At 48.1% G+C, this 15,444-nt stretch overlaps 1 protein-coding gene across 1 annotated transcript in view; it reads right to left on the bottom strand.

Annotated features, from left to right (window-relative positions):
- The window catches only part of FSIP1 (fibrous sheath interacting protein 1), a 123,440-nt gene that overhangs the window by 13,570 nt on the left and 94,426 nt on the right, over positions 1–15,444 (bottom strand). The window lies entirely within an intron of this gene.

The following is a 15,444-nucleotide window of genomic DNA, read 5'->3' as shown; positions in this document are numbered from 1 at the left end:
AGGAGGAGGAGGAGTTGTTGTTGTTGTTGTTGTTGTTGTTGTTGTTTGGATTTGCAATTCAAGTAGGGAATGTGATGAGCATAGGGAAAGACAAAAACACAAAACACCATTCTACTTTTAGTAGAAAAATTGGTCATAGTTCATTTATTGACTGCAGGCAAGGGAACAGAGGCGCAGCAAGGGGTAGATCCTTGATCCTGGCATTGGGTGACCCACCTGCCACCAGCCAGGTGCCCCATCTGGGCATTCAGCTTAGTTGCCCATTGCATTCCAAGGGACCATATCAGGGACCCCCAATACTAAGGAGGCAGGCATGCAGACACAGCCTTCACCCAAGAGAGATCCATCCCAATGCCCAGCGCACCAAAGAGTGTGGCCACTCTGCCTCGCACCTGCCAAAGACCATGTGTTCTGCTGCTGTGCTCAATGTGTATCCATATGTTCATAGGGACTGCTCAACCTTATCCCAGGGCGGAGTAGCAGAAATAACATTATGGCGCTATAATATGTTGAGCTGGACTCTTGGTCTCAACTTAATCCCGGATATGTTGAGATATGGTGAGTTGGGCATTTTGTAGGGTAAAACCGAATGTCCACAGAGGCGAGTGACTATAGCCTATCATAGAATCATAGAGTTGGAAGAGACCACAAGGACCATCAAGTCCAACCCCCTGCATTGCAGGAACATACAATCAAAGCACTCCAGGCATATGTTCATCCAACCTCTGTTTAAAAACCTCCAAAGAAATGAGACACCACAACACTCTGAGGCTGATTCCGCATGGGCCAAAAACAGAGGTGTGAAAAAGGTGGAAAAACAGTATAAACCCATTTACATCGTTTTAAACCCTTTTACACCATTTTCACACCGTTTTCACACTGCTGTTTTTGGCCCATGCGGAATCAGCCTGAGGCAATGAATTCCACTGTCAAACAGCCCTGACAGTTAGGAAGTTCTTCCTAATGTTTAGGTGGAATCTCTTTTCCTGCACCTTGAATACATTACTCTGTGTCCTAATCTCTGAGGCAGCAGAAAACAAGCTTGCTCCAACATGGCATCCCTTCAAATATTTAAACATAGCTGTTATGTCCCCCCTTAACCTACGCTTCTCCAGACTAAACATCCCCAGCTCCCTAAGCCTCTCTTAGTAGGGCGTAGACTCCAGACCTTTTACTATTTTTGTTGCCCTCTTCTGGACCCATTCCAGTGTGTCAATATCCTTATTGAATTGCAGTGCCCAGAACTAGACACAATATTCCAGGTGAGGTCTAACCAATGCAGAATAGAGAGGGACAATTACATCCCTCGATCTTGACACTATACTCCTATTGATACAGCCCAAAATCGCATTGGCTTTCCTGGCTGCCGCATCACACTGCTGACTCATGTTTAGTTTATGGTCTACTAAAACTTCCAGACAGAGGCGTAGCTAGGGAAAATGGAGCCCTGGAAAAATCTTTGCGCCCTCCCCCACCCCATAAGGGCAGCAACCCTCCCCCACCACGACCAAACAACATTTTTTGCACAAGGTCATCTCAAAGTCACCATCACATTATAGAACATGCCCCAATATACAAATCTGAACACACCCAGGGCTCCCTAGTTTAAACAACATTGTGTCCAGACTTCTCTTATAACAGACTTCTCTCTGTGATACACCTCTGAAGATGCCAGCCACAGATGCAGGTGAAACGTTTGGAACAAAATCTACCAGACCACAGCCACACAGCCTATAAAACCCACAGCCTTCAACAATACTTTCAATTTTGGGTGCTGTGTGGTTTCCGGGCTGTATGGCCGTGTTCTAGCAACATTCTCTCCTGACGTTTCGCCTGCATCTGCCTATCTTATCAGGAGTGATCTGATGTTAACAAAACATCAGATCCTCTGAAGATGCCAGCCACAGATGCAGGCGAAACGCCAGGAGAGAGAAAAATGTTGCTAGAACACGGCCATACAGCCCGGAAACCACACAGCACCCAAGTGATTCCGGCCGTGAAAGCCTTCGACAATACTTTCAATTTTGTTTTTAATCTAGGGAGCCCAGATTCTCCCTTTAAATCCACTCCAAAGGGGGTGTATTTAAAGAGAGAACCTGGGAAAAATGTGAGGGGGTGTGTCAGGGGAGCAATGTTTAAGTTAACAGTACCAAAATGTTAGGCTATCTTCAGGAGACTCTCCTGATGAAACCACCCAGGTTTAGTGAAGTTTGGTTCAGGGGGTCCAAAGTTATGGACCCTCAAAATGGTAGCCCCATCTACTATTAGCTCCCATGGAAACAGTGGGGGATGGGGACACCCCTTTTGGGGGTCCATAACTTCATCACAATCACAACCACAATCACAATAACCTTTATTGGCATAAAGTATAAGAATGTGGTTATATACTGTGTAAAGTTTAAAAGAGATCATATATGCCATCTATGGGTTTTACATTCCATCATTATAGTTCATTTATAGAAGGTATAAAATGGATTAATAGGCTTTAACCGTTCAGTTATAATATATATATTTCTAAAACAACTACAATACAACTATGTTTAAAATCCGAAATCAGCTTGTATCTGACTCTTCCCTATTCTCTGCTCCTGTTTGGGTCTATAACTTTGGGCTTGCCTTACTGTTATGTTGAGTTCTAGGGAACAGTCCAAGAATACATCTATGCTCAGTTTCAGGTTTTGGCTTAACCCGAACACTTGCTTGAACCACAATCATAACGTTTTATCTTTATTTAATTTATTCAGTCATAAATTGTTCCCAAAATTGTAACAAAAACCCAAGACCTGAAACTGATCATAGCCCTATTCTTGGACTGCAACCTAGAACTCAACGTAACCCTGAGGCAAGTCTGAACCGCTGCCCTTGCTTTAACCCTAACCCTAACTTATTATTTTTATTTAATGTTTTATTTAATTTTTTGTTACAATTTTGGGAACAATTTTATGACTGAATAAATTAAATTAAAATAATAAGTTAGGGTTAGGGTTAAGGCAAGGGCAGGGGCTCAGGCTTCCCTCAGAGTTACGTTGAGTTCTAGGGCACAGGGCAATACTAGCCTGATGGTTAGTTTTAGGTTTCGGATTTTGTTACAATTTTGGGAACAATTTTATGACTGAATAAATTAAATAAAAATAAAAAGTTAGGGCTAGAGTTCAGGCAAGGGCAAGGGTTAAGGTAAAACCCAAAACCTGAAACTCACCATAGCCTTATTCCCAGACTGTGCCCTAGAACTCAATGTAATACTAAGGCAAGCCTGAGCCTCTGCTCTTGCCTTAACCTTAATCCTAACTTATTATTTTTATTTTTTTTGCTGTAGATGGTGAGACTCCCTCGCTCAATAAGTACACCACAACGACAGGCTGGAAAGGAATGGGCCGCAGCCTGTTTATTAAACAACAAACATATAAACAAGAACTATATACATCAGAGCTGGGCGGCAAACGGGTCGCACATCACATCCCAATGAATGGGAAACTGGCGGGAAGGGAAGCCCAGAGATCATACTCCTGAATGCTTCCACACTTCCCGCCCCTGTTGAGGAGACGGGCACCGGCTGAGCCCCAAGGCCGCCCCCAGCCCGTCTTCCTCCCGTTGCGGCTTGCTGGGTGTCGGCACCGCTAAGCTCCATAATGTCGCCTAACGCCGCCCAACTCCAACTCCCACTCCCTGCGTTGGGTGGCAGTGGCCCGCCTGCCGCCCTCGCCAGCCTGGTTCTCCGCCACTTCACCCCCCGCCGCCCCTCTCATAGGGCGCAAAGCCTGGGGAGCCCCAGCCGAAGGCTCGCCGTCTCCCCAGAGATGTGCGACACCGCTGCCAGTAAACCTCAGCCACGAAAGGCTGCTCCACCCTTGCAGCTCACCGCCTAAGTCTCCTCAAGCCTGAGCTCTGTCTCAAATCTAACCAACACCGATTTCCAGTGGTAAACTGAACTCGACTGAAGCTGCACAAGTCCATGCCCCATTGGGACAGGCGGACGCCATCCGGCTGAAAAAGGTCCATGACGCCCCGGGTGATTTCGGAGTGTTCTGCCACCACTCCCCCGAGGGAAAGCACCACCTGGCGTCGCCTTATTAACTTTTTTCTGCAGGCCCTCCTGTCCATCGTCCTAGGGATCCACCACTCCGCTCCAATGGAGCTCCGCTGCACCATCTCTGACCAAACCACAGCGTCATATATTAGGCCGGGTGCCTGGCAAAGCTCCTGAGCGTGGCGGCCACCAAGCGAAAACGCGCAGGTCAAGGCCTCGACCTGGCAGGGAGATCTTCCTCCCCAAGGTGGATGACCAGGAGGTCCGGTGTAGCCAGCTGGAAAAAAAAAATGTATTCAATGACCTTTGGGCTCCAGCTCATGCCAAAAGCATGTGCCCCTGCCCCAACCAGGAAATTTCTTACGTGCGCATACCGAGTCCGAGATGCCGCCCCATTCGGACTTCGTAGGCGTAGCGTCCCCCGACTCTGTCGACGGTAAGGTTGTGCCCCCACGACTCCACACCTGCCTTCGACATAGACAGTCTGGCGGCGTCCCTGGAGGCACTGAGGAGGGAAATCAACAAGTGTCAGGTGTGGGCTTAATGTATCTCCCGAAAGGCCCCCTCGAATCGGGCCTTTCTCACTCTGCCCAAATCTGGGCGGATATCCTCCGGCCTCTGCCTTCTGCTGCCTCGCCGTCGCGGCGGCGCCCTATTCTGAACGAAAGTGCAGGTTTAACTCCAGCGTCCGGTAGCTCCCGGCTTGAGCCAAGCATGCCCTGAACACCGCCAGCATTTGGAACTCTGGTGAGGGGACCATCCGCGTGCACCAAGAGCATGCCACTCGCACCTCGGCGGGCCTGTGCCAGCCACTCAATAAGTGAGGGGAGGGGGCAGGTGGTATCGCCCCTCGGGTAGGGGCCGGCATGGTGACCCAAGCCCCACGGCCCTCTTTGCAGTCGGTTTTTTGAATGGGCCAGCCAAGCGTGGACCATGTCCCCCGACAGGATCGCAGGGTGTTCTATTGCAGCGCAGTGCTGGAAGGTCGAACCCTGGTAGGGGCGTAATTTCAGTTCCCCAGGCCTGAAAGCCTCCGCGGGTGAGCCAGGTGGAAGGTTGCATGGGCTAAGCAAGCGCCTTCATAGCTGGCGCCGCGGTTACATTACCTGCTCCTAGAACCCCAGTGACCGCCTCAATACTTCCTTGGTGACCGGGCGCTTCGAGGTCCCCCCCTGTCTGGTGCCGCAATGCTTCTACCCGCCATCACTCCATTGCCACTAGGCGGCGAACTACCAAAACGCCTTGGTGATGTCAGGAAACCGGAAACCTTTTGTGCAGTAGAAAAGCGATGCTCGCCAGGTGCACCCCCCCACGGTGGTGCGTGCGGGTGCATCCCCCCGCCCATGGAGCCAGACCAAATACTCGTAGGTGAGGAGGCCGGTGTCCAATTCCCCACCGCAGAAACCGGGCGCTCGGAGGACACATGTGCTTAAGCTTCAGGAAATCGCGACGGTTCGGTCGTGATTGTGCTGCAGATGCGCGGGCCGGGTGCCAACGAAGTTCAAAAACACCTGTGATGACGCCTTCGCTGCCAAGGCTCCAGAGGAACGCCGCATCTGTCGCTGTGGAACGGCTCCGCACCGGGGGCCAGGTGGCCGGAAACGCATCCACCTGCTGGCTGGTGATAAAGCATCAGTAATCTACATTCTGCAAACCTGAACGAAAGCAGCTTTGAAAGAGGATGTTATGGAGTGAGGCAGGTAAAGAACCAAATTAAGTAACCACAGGCGCGGCATGACCCGAGCCGCATTTGTTTCGACTGGGTTCTTTCTTACCACTAATCGCGACTCACTGCCTGGTTGTCGCAATCTGCAGTGCACCCGCTTTGTTTTGCCAGAGGTCGCGCCAAAATGCACCGCACACCTGCAGGATGGGGGAACAGCCCAGAAAAGTGAGATCCCTTGGTGATTATGCCCGCGCCGCGCCACTCTGGGGCCAAAGGCCCTGGCGCCCACTGACCCCCCGGAAGAACACACACGAAACCGAAAAGCCCCAGAGGCGTCAGAGTGCACCTGCGGTGCTCCAGGCCAGGTTCCAAAGCTGATTGCCACAGAGATGATGCCGCTGAAGTTTCTTCGATGAAGGACAACCAGACCAGTAGGTCTTCTTTCATGCCCGGAGACCCTGATGTGATGGTCAGGGGACTTTGCAGCCCGACAAGGACCTCGCCAGCCGGGAGTTGCAGTGAAAGCCCTGCCCGGGCCACCACCCGGTGCAAGCAAAATTAAGGTGGCCGAAGTAAGGACTGGACCAGGGCGCATCTGCATTTTCGGAGGAGAAAGAACGCGACTCGGAGCAGGTGGCTGAAAGGGCTGTGGGGAAGCTTGTCAGCCGGGAGTGAGGACGCGTACCTAGAACCGCGTCCAGGTGGAATGCCCAGGTAGCTGAGGGCAGTGGCGGCCCCTCCTGTCTTGTTGGGAGCCAAGGGGACCCCCCCAGCTCATGCGGCCAGACCTGAAAAGTTCCTGGAAGGGCCAGCTCACACCTCCCGGGTGCCTCCTGCCTCGCCGATAAACAAGAAATCATCAAGGTAATGGGTCACCAAGTCGGAGGGCACCTCGCTGCCTGAAAGCCCATTCAAGCGAAAAGTGCCAAAGTTCTTCAAAGGCGGCGAGGCAAAGGGAAGGGTATCCCGGCTGGCATGGCCTTGGTTCCACATACCAATTGCCTTTGGAAGTGGATGCCCAGCGCAGCTCGAAGTCCAAGGGGAAATGGGCAGGAGCCGGAAGGCGGACTGAATGTCACATCTTTGCTAGGGATGCCCCGACCCGCCTTCTGCGCTTTCGATGCAGAGAGGGATGGCTTCGCCCAAGGTGGCGAACTTTGACTCGAACAAACCTCTCTGGGTCAATGAAAAAAAATTCACCGAGTCGCCTTCCTGGGGTAGGAGAGGTGTTGAATTAAGCCAAACTCCCCGGGCTTTCTTAGGCACCGACGCCACCACTAGAGACCCTGAGGTTGGGAGGAGGGTGACAGAAAGGGCCAGCAATGCGTCGCCTGGATTTTGTTGAGCTTATCAGCCACCGCCCAGGTAGATCGCCGGACAGATTTGAGATTGCTGGCATGGTGTAAGCCCTCCGTGCGGCCTTTGGTAATATGGAATGCGGAAGCCAGAAGAGAGGAAACCCTCCCCCAGCAGGCCGCCAAGCAGCCCCAGCCTGTCTGGGTAGAGCTGCAGCCAATTTCCAACAAGCACTCCCCACTCTGAACGGAAGGGGCCAGAGACTGCAGCTGAGCGAAGCATCTTCAGTGTTTTGTGCGGGCGGAGCACTGCCCTGGCCACCGGCATCTTTGTGGGAGGGTCTGACGGGCTTTACCGGGCCTCGCCGAAAGGGAGGGCGTCCCGTGCTTGGGACAGCTGATCCTGCTGTGGCTACCGGAACAAAGGGAGCAAGAGTGCTCATATATCTACATTTTTGCCGCTGGCGTTAAGCACTCTTTTGTTGAATTCCCAACACAACCCCTTGGCCCCCACCCTCCCGGTAGGCTCTGCCGGGTTTTGTGGGAACAGGAGGATCCGCCGCCTCCTCCCATGGCGATCGACTGACCACCGCATCATCCAGGTTTGGTCGCGGGATGAGGTCCCGCAACGAAAAGGCACTTGTGCGAAGCTGGTCTTGTGGATGGCTCGTTCTGCTGTGAAGCTTTATGGCCGAAGCTCTTCTCTCAGCCAGCGCCCGGTTCGGCAGCAAGCATGGGCCATGAGCTTCGCCAGAGCTGCCAGGCTCAGCGAAGGGATACGCCGTTCCGATGAGCGAGGCCAGGAATTCGTGAAGCCCCTGCAGCCAGTTGTTGAAATTCCACTCGGCCGCTGCTCGGTTCCTTCCGCTTTTTTGTCGGCCTTCCAGTCGCCTGCGACAAAACCCAACTCAACTCCTCCCGCCGCAGGAACTTAAAGATAGCTCCATCGTAATACCCATCCAGCTCGGCCTCCGGAGCTTCCTGGGGAGGTGGGACCCGGGCTGGTTGCTTCGTCGCTCGCCCTGAGCTGGTGCCGGGGGATGGCGCTACGCCGCCACCGAAACGCTTCGCACTTTGTAAGCCACGGTGGGGAGAGCAGGCACCCTCTCCCCCCGCACTCCAAAATTTCAGTAGCCCGCGCCTGGTCATCATCCCTTCAGTAGACTCACCCGATGACGCAGAAAGCTGGGGATCGCTTCTGGAGGAACGGGAACGCCTCTGACGACCGCTTCCTCCTCCTGCCGCTCGAATGATTTGACGGACGATCCACCGATGTGGGACGCGCTAACCGGGTGGCGAAAGGTGCAGCACATCCGTTGTTCTCGAGCTCGAGGCCCCCTCCGGCGCCAAGAGGTCAGCCCGGCATTCGGGCGCTGTGGGCTCAGGGCCCCGGACTTCCGAGGTGGGGCTGGGCCCTCGACTTCGCCAAAGCGCACAAGCCTCCGCCGAGGGACTTAAGAAAGATGTAACTGTGGGTGTCCGCCAGGTTGCGGACTAAGGCAGGATCGGTGCCCATATGGCCGGGACGCGGAAATTGGGGCGGGAAGATGCTTCGGGCCGGCACCCCCCCCCGGACCGCGGGGAGGGCCCTCCTAATGGAGACTGTCCCGCCGTAACCGTCACCTCTGCCGATGCTGGGAGACAAGTTTCAGCGCCTGCGGTACGCTTCCTGGCGCTGCAAGACCGGCCCAGAAGAGTGAAAAGGAAGAAAAGGTTGAAACGAGAGAAGCAAGGAGGTCCAGAGGAAGAAGGAAAATCAGCGTAAGCTGAAAGGAAAGAAAAAGGCGCAGTCTCCTTCCAGAGCCTTTACGCCGAGACTGGCCAACGACGCTGCATCGCTTTAGCTGGTTCTCGCCGCCGGAAGGCGCGCTGGACCGGGAAGTTACGTCTAAATATACCCAGGCTCCTCCCGCCTTTTTCGGGGGGAGCCAATCATTGCACCCGGTTCTGCAGCTTGCCGCCAGGCCATGCATGCCCCTTATCTTGCTGCGTTGCTCACCACGGCAGCAATGGCTGCCCCTGGTTATTCAGGTGCATCTTATTAGTCATAAATTGTTCTCAAAATTGTTATAAAAACCCAAACTGAAACTGACCATAGCCCTATTCTCGGACTGAGCCCTAGAACTCAATGTAACACTACGGCATGCCTGAGCCCTGCTCTTGCCTTAACCCTAACCCTAACTTATTATTATTATTTAATTTATTCAAACAGAAATTGTTCCGAAAATTATAACAAAAACCCAAAACCTAAAACTGACCATAGCCCTATTCTCGGACTGAGCCCTATAACTCAATGTAACACTAAGGCAAGCCAGAGCCCCTGCCCCTGCCTTAACTCTAACCCTAACTTATAATATTTATTTCATTTATTCATACAAAAATTGTTCCCAAAATTTTAACAAAAACCCAAAACCCAAAACTGACTATAGTGCTATTCTTGGACTCTTCTATAGAACTCAACCTAACACTAAGACAAGCCAGAGACCTTGCCCTTGCCTTAACCCTAACATACTATTTTTATTTAATTTATTATTATTTAATTTATTCAGTCATAAATTGTTCCCAAAATTGTTATAAAAACCCGAAACCTCTAACTGATCATAGCCTTATTCAAGGAGTGCACCCTAAAACTCAACATAACGCTAAGGGAGGCCTGAAACCCTGCTCTTGCCTTAAACCTAATCCTAACTTATTATTTTTATTTAATTTTTTGTTACAATTTTGGGAACAATTTTATGACTGAATAAATTAAATAAAAATAATGAATTAGGGTTAGGGTTAAGGCACTGGCAAAGTCTCAGGATTGCCTTAGTGTTTCATTGAGTTCTAGGGTGCAGCACAAGAATAAAGCTTTGGTCAATTTAAAATTTTGGGTTTTTGTTACAATTTTGGGAAGAATTTATGACTGAATAAATTAAATAAAAATAATAAGTTAGGGTTAGGGTTAAGGCAAGGGCAAGGGTTAAGGTAAAACCCCAAAACCTGAAACTCACCATAGCCCTATTCCCGGACTTTGCACTAGAACTCAATGTAACACTAAGGGTTAAGGCAATAGCAGGGACTTGGGCCTACCTTCGTGTTACATTGAGTTCTAGGGCACTTTCCATGAATAAGAATATGGTGAGTTTCAGGTTTTTATAACAATTTTGAGAACAATTTATGACAAAAAAACTTAAGTAAAAATAGTAAGTTAGGGTTAGGGTTCATGCAAGGGCAAGGGTTAAGGTAAAAACCCCAAACCTGAAACTCACCATAGCCCTATTCCCTGACTGCGCACTAGAACTCAATGTAACACTAAGGCAAGCCTGAGCCTCTGCTCTTGCTTTAACCCTAACCCTAACTTATTATTTTTATTTCAGTCATAAATTGTTCCCAAATTGTAAGAAAAACCGAGACCTAAAATTAGTAGAAGCCACGGGATGTAATAGCTCCTATACAAAAAACAAAAAAGAGACATACTAATCCCTAAGACGACTAGAATAAGTGTACGACAATTACTGAAGAAGGCTTGTTTTAAGCCGAAAAAACAAATATCAAGCGCGATGCATTCTGTTTGCTGCCTGCTTGCAACATACGTCCTACCTTGAATGGTTGTATTAGAATTGACTTTCTATGAATGACTTCTTTGTTAGGTGCCAGCTGGAGAGCCAATTTATGAATGGACTGATTTCACAAAGAGTTTTTACCTATTATGAACGATATGTTCTACTGTGACTTGGATAAAAAGATTATGTATTGTAATTAATTTGCGTGTTATGCCACAGTAAAAATACTTGAATGAAACTCATACGCTGCTTTGTTACACTTTAGCTGAGAATTTTGCTGTTATTTATCTAATTAATACTTCTTGTTAATTCTGAAAAGAGAATCTTGTAAATGAAATTCCTATGAAGCAATAGGATTGCCAATTTTGATTGAAAGAAATTTTTGTTTATGACATTCCTATGAAGTAATAGGAGTAAACATATGTATGAACATATTGTTATCTAGTTTCTGAGTCTAGTATATGTTTTCATTGAATGTATCAGCATCACATACCACTCATGGGTCCATGTTAAAAATGTTTAAAAATATTAGTTACTTATAAATAGTACCATTCAGATTCTTAGGGTGTGAACTCGCTTTTGTTATTAGGGTTAGGGTTCAGGCAATAGCAGGGGCTCAGGTTCGTCTTAGTTTTACGTTGAGTTCTAGGAAGCAGTCCGTGAACAGGGCAATGGTCAATTTCTGGTTTTGGGGTTTTGCCTTAACCCTTGCCCTTGCTTGAACCGCAACCCTAACTTATTATTTTTATTTAATTTATTCAGTCATAAATTGTTCCCAAAATTGTAACAAAAACCCAACACCTAAAACTGACCATAGCCCTAGAACTCAACGTAACACTAAGACAAGCCTGAGCCCCTGCCCTTGCCTTAACCCTAACCTATTATTTTTATTTAATTTATTTTTGTCACAATTTTAGAAACAATTTATGACTGAAAAAATTAAATAAAAATAATAAGTTACAGTTAGGGTTAGGGTTAAGCTAAGGTTAAGCTAGGGTTAAGCTAAGAGCAGGGGCTCGGGCTTGCCTTAGTGTTATATTGAGTTATAGGGCGTAGTCTGAGAATAGGGCTATGGTCAGTTTCACGTTGTGGGGTTTTACCGTAACCCTTGCCCTTGCCTGAACCCTAACCTAATATTTTTATTTAATTTATTCAGTCATCAATTGTTCCCAAAATGGTAAGAAAAACCCGAAACCTACAACTGACCATAGCCCTATTCTCAGACTGTGTCCTAGAACTCAACGTAGCACTAAGGCAAACCCGGGCCCCTGCTCTTGCCTTAACCCTAACCCTAACTTTTTTGTTGTTTAATTTATTCAGTCATAAATTGTTCCCAAAATTGTAACCAAAACCTGGAACCTAAAACTGACCATTGCGCTAATATTGGACTGTGCCTTAGAACTCAACGTAACACTAAGGCAAGCCTGAGCTGCTGCCCTTGTCTTAACCGTAACCCGGGAAAAAATCTGACTTTTGCGCCCCCTATCCCATATGGGCGGCCACCCTCCCCCGCCACAGCCACACAACATTTTTTGCACCAGGTCATCTCAAAGTCACCATCACATTGTAGAACATGTCCCAACACACAAATCTGAACACACCAGGTTTCCCTAGTTTAAACAACATTGATTGTGATGCTATTTTTGAAAGGGGGGGAGCCACTATTAATGTTGTTTAAACTAGAGAGTCCAGATTCTCCTTTTAAATCCACATTAAAGGGAGACTCTGGGCTCCCTAGTTTAAACAACATTGAAAGTGATGCTGTTTCAGGGTAGATTCCCCACCCACCCCCCAAACAGCATCATTTTCAATGTTGGTTGTTGTGGGTTTTCTGGGCTGCATGGCTGTGGTCTGGTAGATCTTGTTCCTAATGTTTCACCTGCATCTGTGGCTGGTATCTTCAGAGGTGTATCACAGAGAGAAGTCTGTTATACACTGTGTCCAGGCTTCTCTTATAACAGACTTCTCTCTGTGATACACCTCTGAAGATGCCAGCCACAGATGCAGGTGAAACATTAGGAATCAGAGCTAGCAGACCACGGCCACAAAGCCTGTAAAACCCACAACAACCAGTTGAATCTGGTTCTGAAAGTCTTCAACAATACTTTCAATGTTTTTTTAAATCTAGGGAGCCCAGATTCTCTCTTTAAATCCACTCCAAAGGAGGTGGATTTAAAGAGAGAGCCTGGGGAAAATTTGAGGGTGCATGTCAGGGGAGAAATGTTTAAGATAACAGTACCAAAGGTTTAGGCTATCTTCAGGAGACTCTCCTTCTTATACCACCCAGGTTTAGTGAAGTTTGGTTCAGGAGGTCCAAAGTTATGGACCCTCAAAAAGGTAGCTCCATCTACTATTAGCTCCCATTTGAAATAGTGGGGGATGCTTGCCAACAAATAACAACACTAAAAATACCCCAAAAATTTAAAAACGAGCCCAAATTTTTCTGCGCCCCAATGGTGGGCGCCCACGACATTTGTCTCCAGATGTTCCCATTGTAGCTATGCCTCTGCTCTCAGATCCCTTTCACATGTAGTTTTGTCAAGCAAGGTGTCACCCATCCTATATCTGTGCATTTTTTTCCTGCCCAAATGTAGTATCTTACATTTATCTCTGTTGACATTCATTTAGTTTGTTTTGGCCCAGCTCTCTAATCTCTCCAGGTCATTTTGAATTTTGACTCTGTCCTCCAGGATATTAGCTACCCCTCCTAATTTGGTGTCATCTGCAAATTTGATTAGCATGCCCTCTATTCCATCATCCAAGTCGTTGATAAAAATATTGAGCAGCTCTTGGCCCAGGACAGAACCTAGTCACTTCTTTCCAGGATGAAGATGAGCCATTGATGAGCACCCTTTGAGTTTGGTGAGTCAACCAATTAGAAATCCATCTAATAGTAGCATTGCCTAGTCCACGTTTCACTAGCTTAGTTGCGAGAATATTATGGGGCACCTTGTCAAAAGTTTTACTAAAATCAAGGTATGAGATGTAGAAAACACGAAATAAGTATTTTCCTTTAGCCATCTGTTAACACTGATATAAAAATGGCTGCTTGTGTGAGCATGCATGGAAAACTTATTTGTCCTTTGTGGGTTCATTAGACAAACAGCTTAAATGAGAGGGGGGAGGGGGAACCGCTATTGCTGTAAAAGTGCACAAATGGTAACTTAAGACAAAGACAGGAAAATAGGCTTTGCAAATCTGGTACTCTTAGGGACTTTCCACTGGGTAAGCAGGTGTTCTGGTTTTATTGAATCCTGTTTTGCGCAGTTAGCAATTGGATCAAGGTCAAGACTTCTCTCAACTTTGGACTGCCCCAAGCCACCGCCTGGAGGCAGAGCTATGTAAATGTAATGTTATAAAATGAAGCTGCCTGCCTGTATGTTTCACCATTCTGTTCTTGAGGGTTGATGGTCTTCATTCCTGATCATGAATAAATCTTTAAACTTTTCATGACCCTGCAATGTGACTGGTGTACAACATCCCAGATTCTTCGTATTGCTCCAGGTCGATTTTGGTAACACTCTGACTTAGCATTTTCATTGAGCCTCCAAGATTTCTTTCAATTTTGGTTTCAGCCAATATAAAACCCATCTGCATGAAGTTAGGATTTGTTGTTCTGATATGCATCCCTTAAACTTACCAACATCAAACTTAATTTGCCATTTTGTTACCTACTGACTCAGTATAAATAGATCCTTCTGTAGCTCTTCACGATCCACTTTAATCATCTTGAACATTTGGGTATCAGCTGCAAACTTGACCACGATGCTAACTATCCCCAGTTCCAAATGAATAAAGAACGGCCGCGGTTTGACCGGGGCCCGCTGTTGCGGACAGGCAGGCCTTGGCACAAGCTGCATCTTGCCTGGGTAAGGATGGCTGCGCAGCCTCAGAGCCCGGCCTGTGCAAGTGCAGGGGCCGGGCTCAGATTGGCTCCGTGTTCCTGCAGAACCAAAAGAGGCCATGCCATATACAGGGACCAGCTGGTACCTGCATATAAAGGGACATCCATGCAGAAGAGTTCATTCTCACCTGGATGCCTGAAGAGGGACCCGCCCACCCATCCCTATTTTCATGCTATTTTGTGCTGTTCTCTTTGTTTGCTGTATGCAATGTCATAGCCAGTAGCAGGTTGCGCATTCGGGGGGGGGGGTGATTGGTTGGAAGAGGGGAACTGCGGGAACTCTCCTGTTGGAACACCTCCTTAAGAGGTAGGAGTGGACTGAGCCAGAGGTCAGGATGCCTGGCAGGGGCTACCAGGCTTGGGCCCTAGTGGCAGATTGGAACAGGCGCCAGGCAGGGGTCCATCGCTCAACTGGCATCCCCTGCTCCAATCTGGCCCATCACAGTAAATTCTTCCAGCAGGCGGGCTGAGGAATTTGCTTGGCTCTGGGAAACAGCATTAATGCTGCCCAGATGTTCAGATCACCCCCATGCTGTGCCATTTTGCTTCCTGTTAACTCCTTGCCAATAAATACATCTGGCTATGGCCAAATATTTTCCCACAAAAGAATGTGTTGCGTGTTTATTGGATCAAAAGGGGGTTGCAAACACTTCTTGGGCCAACAGGGTCCCTCCTCGGCCCGCAAAGTAAATACCTGGTCTCAATACCAATGTGCGAGACCTCAATGCTCACTTCCTACCATTGCAAGAACTATCCATTTATTGCTACTCTCACCTTACAATTGTTTCATGATTTTGTATTTCATAAAAGGGCCTCTTCCCTTATATCATGACAGCCAAGCTTACCCCAGAGTCTTTGCTGAGATATATTGTCAAAAATCCAAATATATGTCTAGCAGATCACCTTTATCCACTTGCTTGTTAACCTGTTCAAAGAACTCCAAGGGTTTGATGAGGCAGAATTTCCCTTTGCAGAAGCCATGCTAATTTTCTTTCCTCACAATTTGT

This window comes from Sphaerodactylus townsendi, linkage group LG02 (assembly GCF_021028975.2).
Source record: "Sphaerodactylus townsendi isolate TG3544 linkage group LG02, MPM_Stown_v2.3, whole genome shotgun sequence".
Taxonomy (NCBI): domain Eukaryota; kingdom Metazoa; phylum Chordata; class Lepidosauria; order Squamata; family Sphaerodactylidae; genus Sphaerodactylus; species Sphaerodactylus townsendi.
The sequence above is the reverse complement of the archived record's forward strand: the minus strand, read 5'-3'. Positions and strand labels throughout refer to the sequence as shown.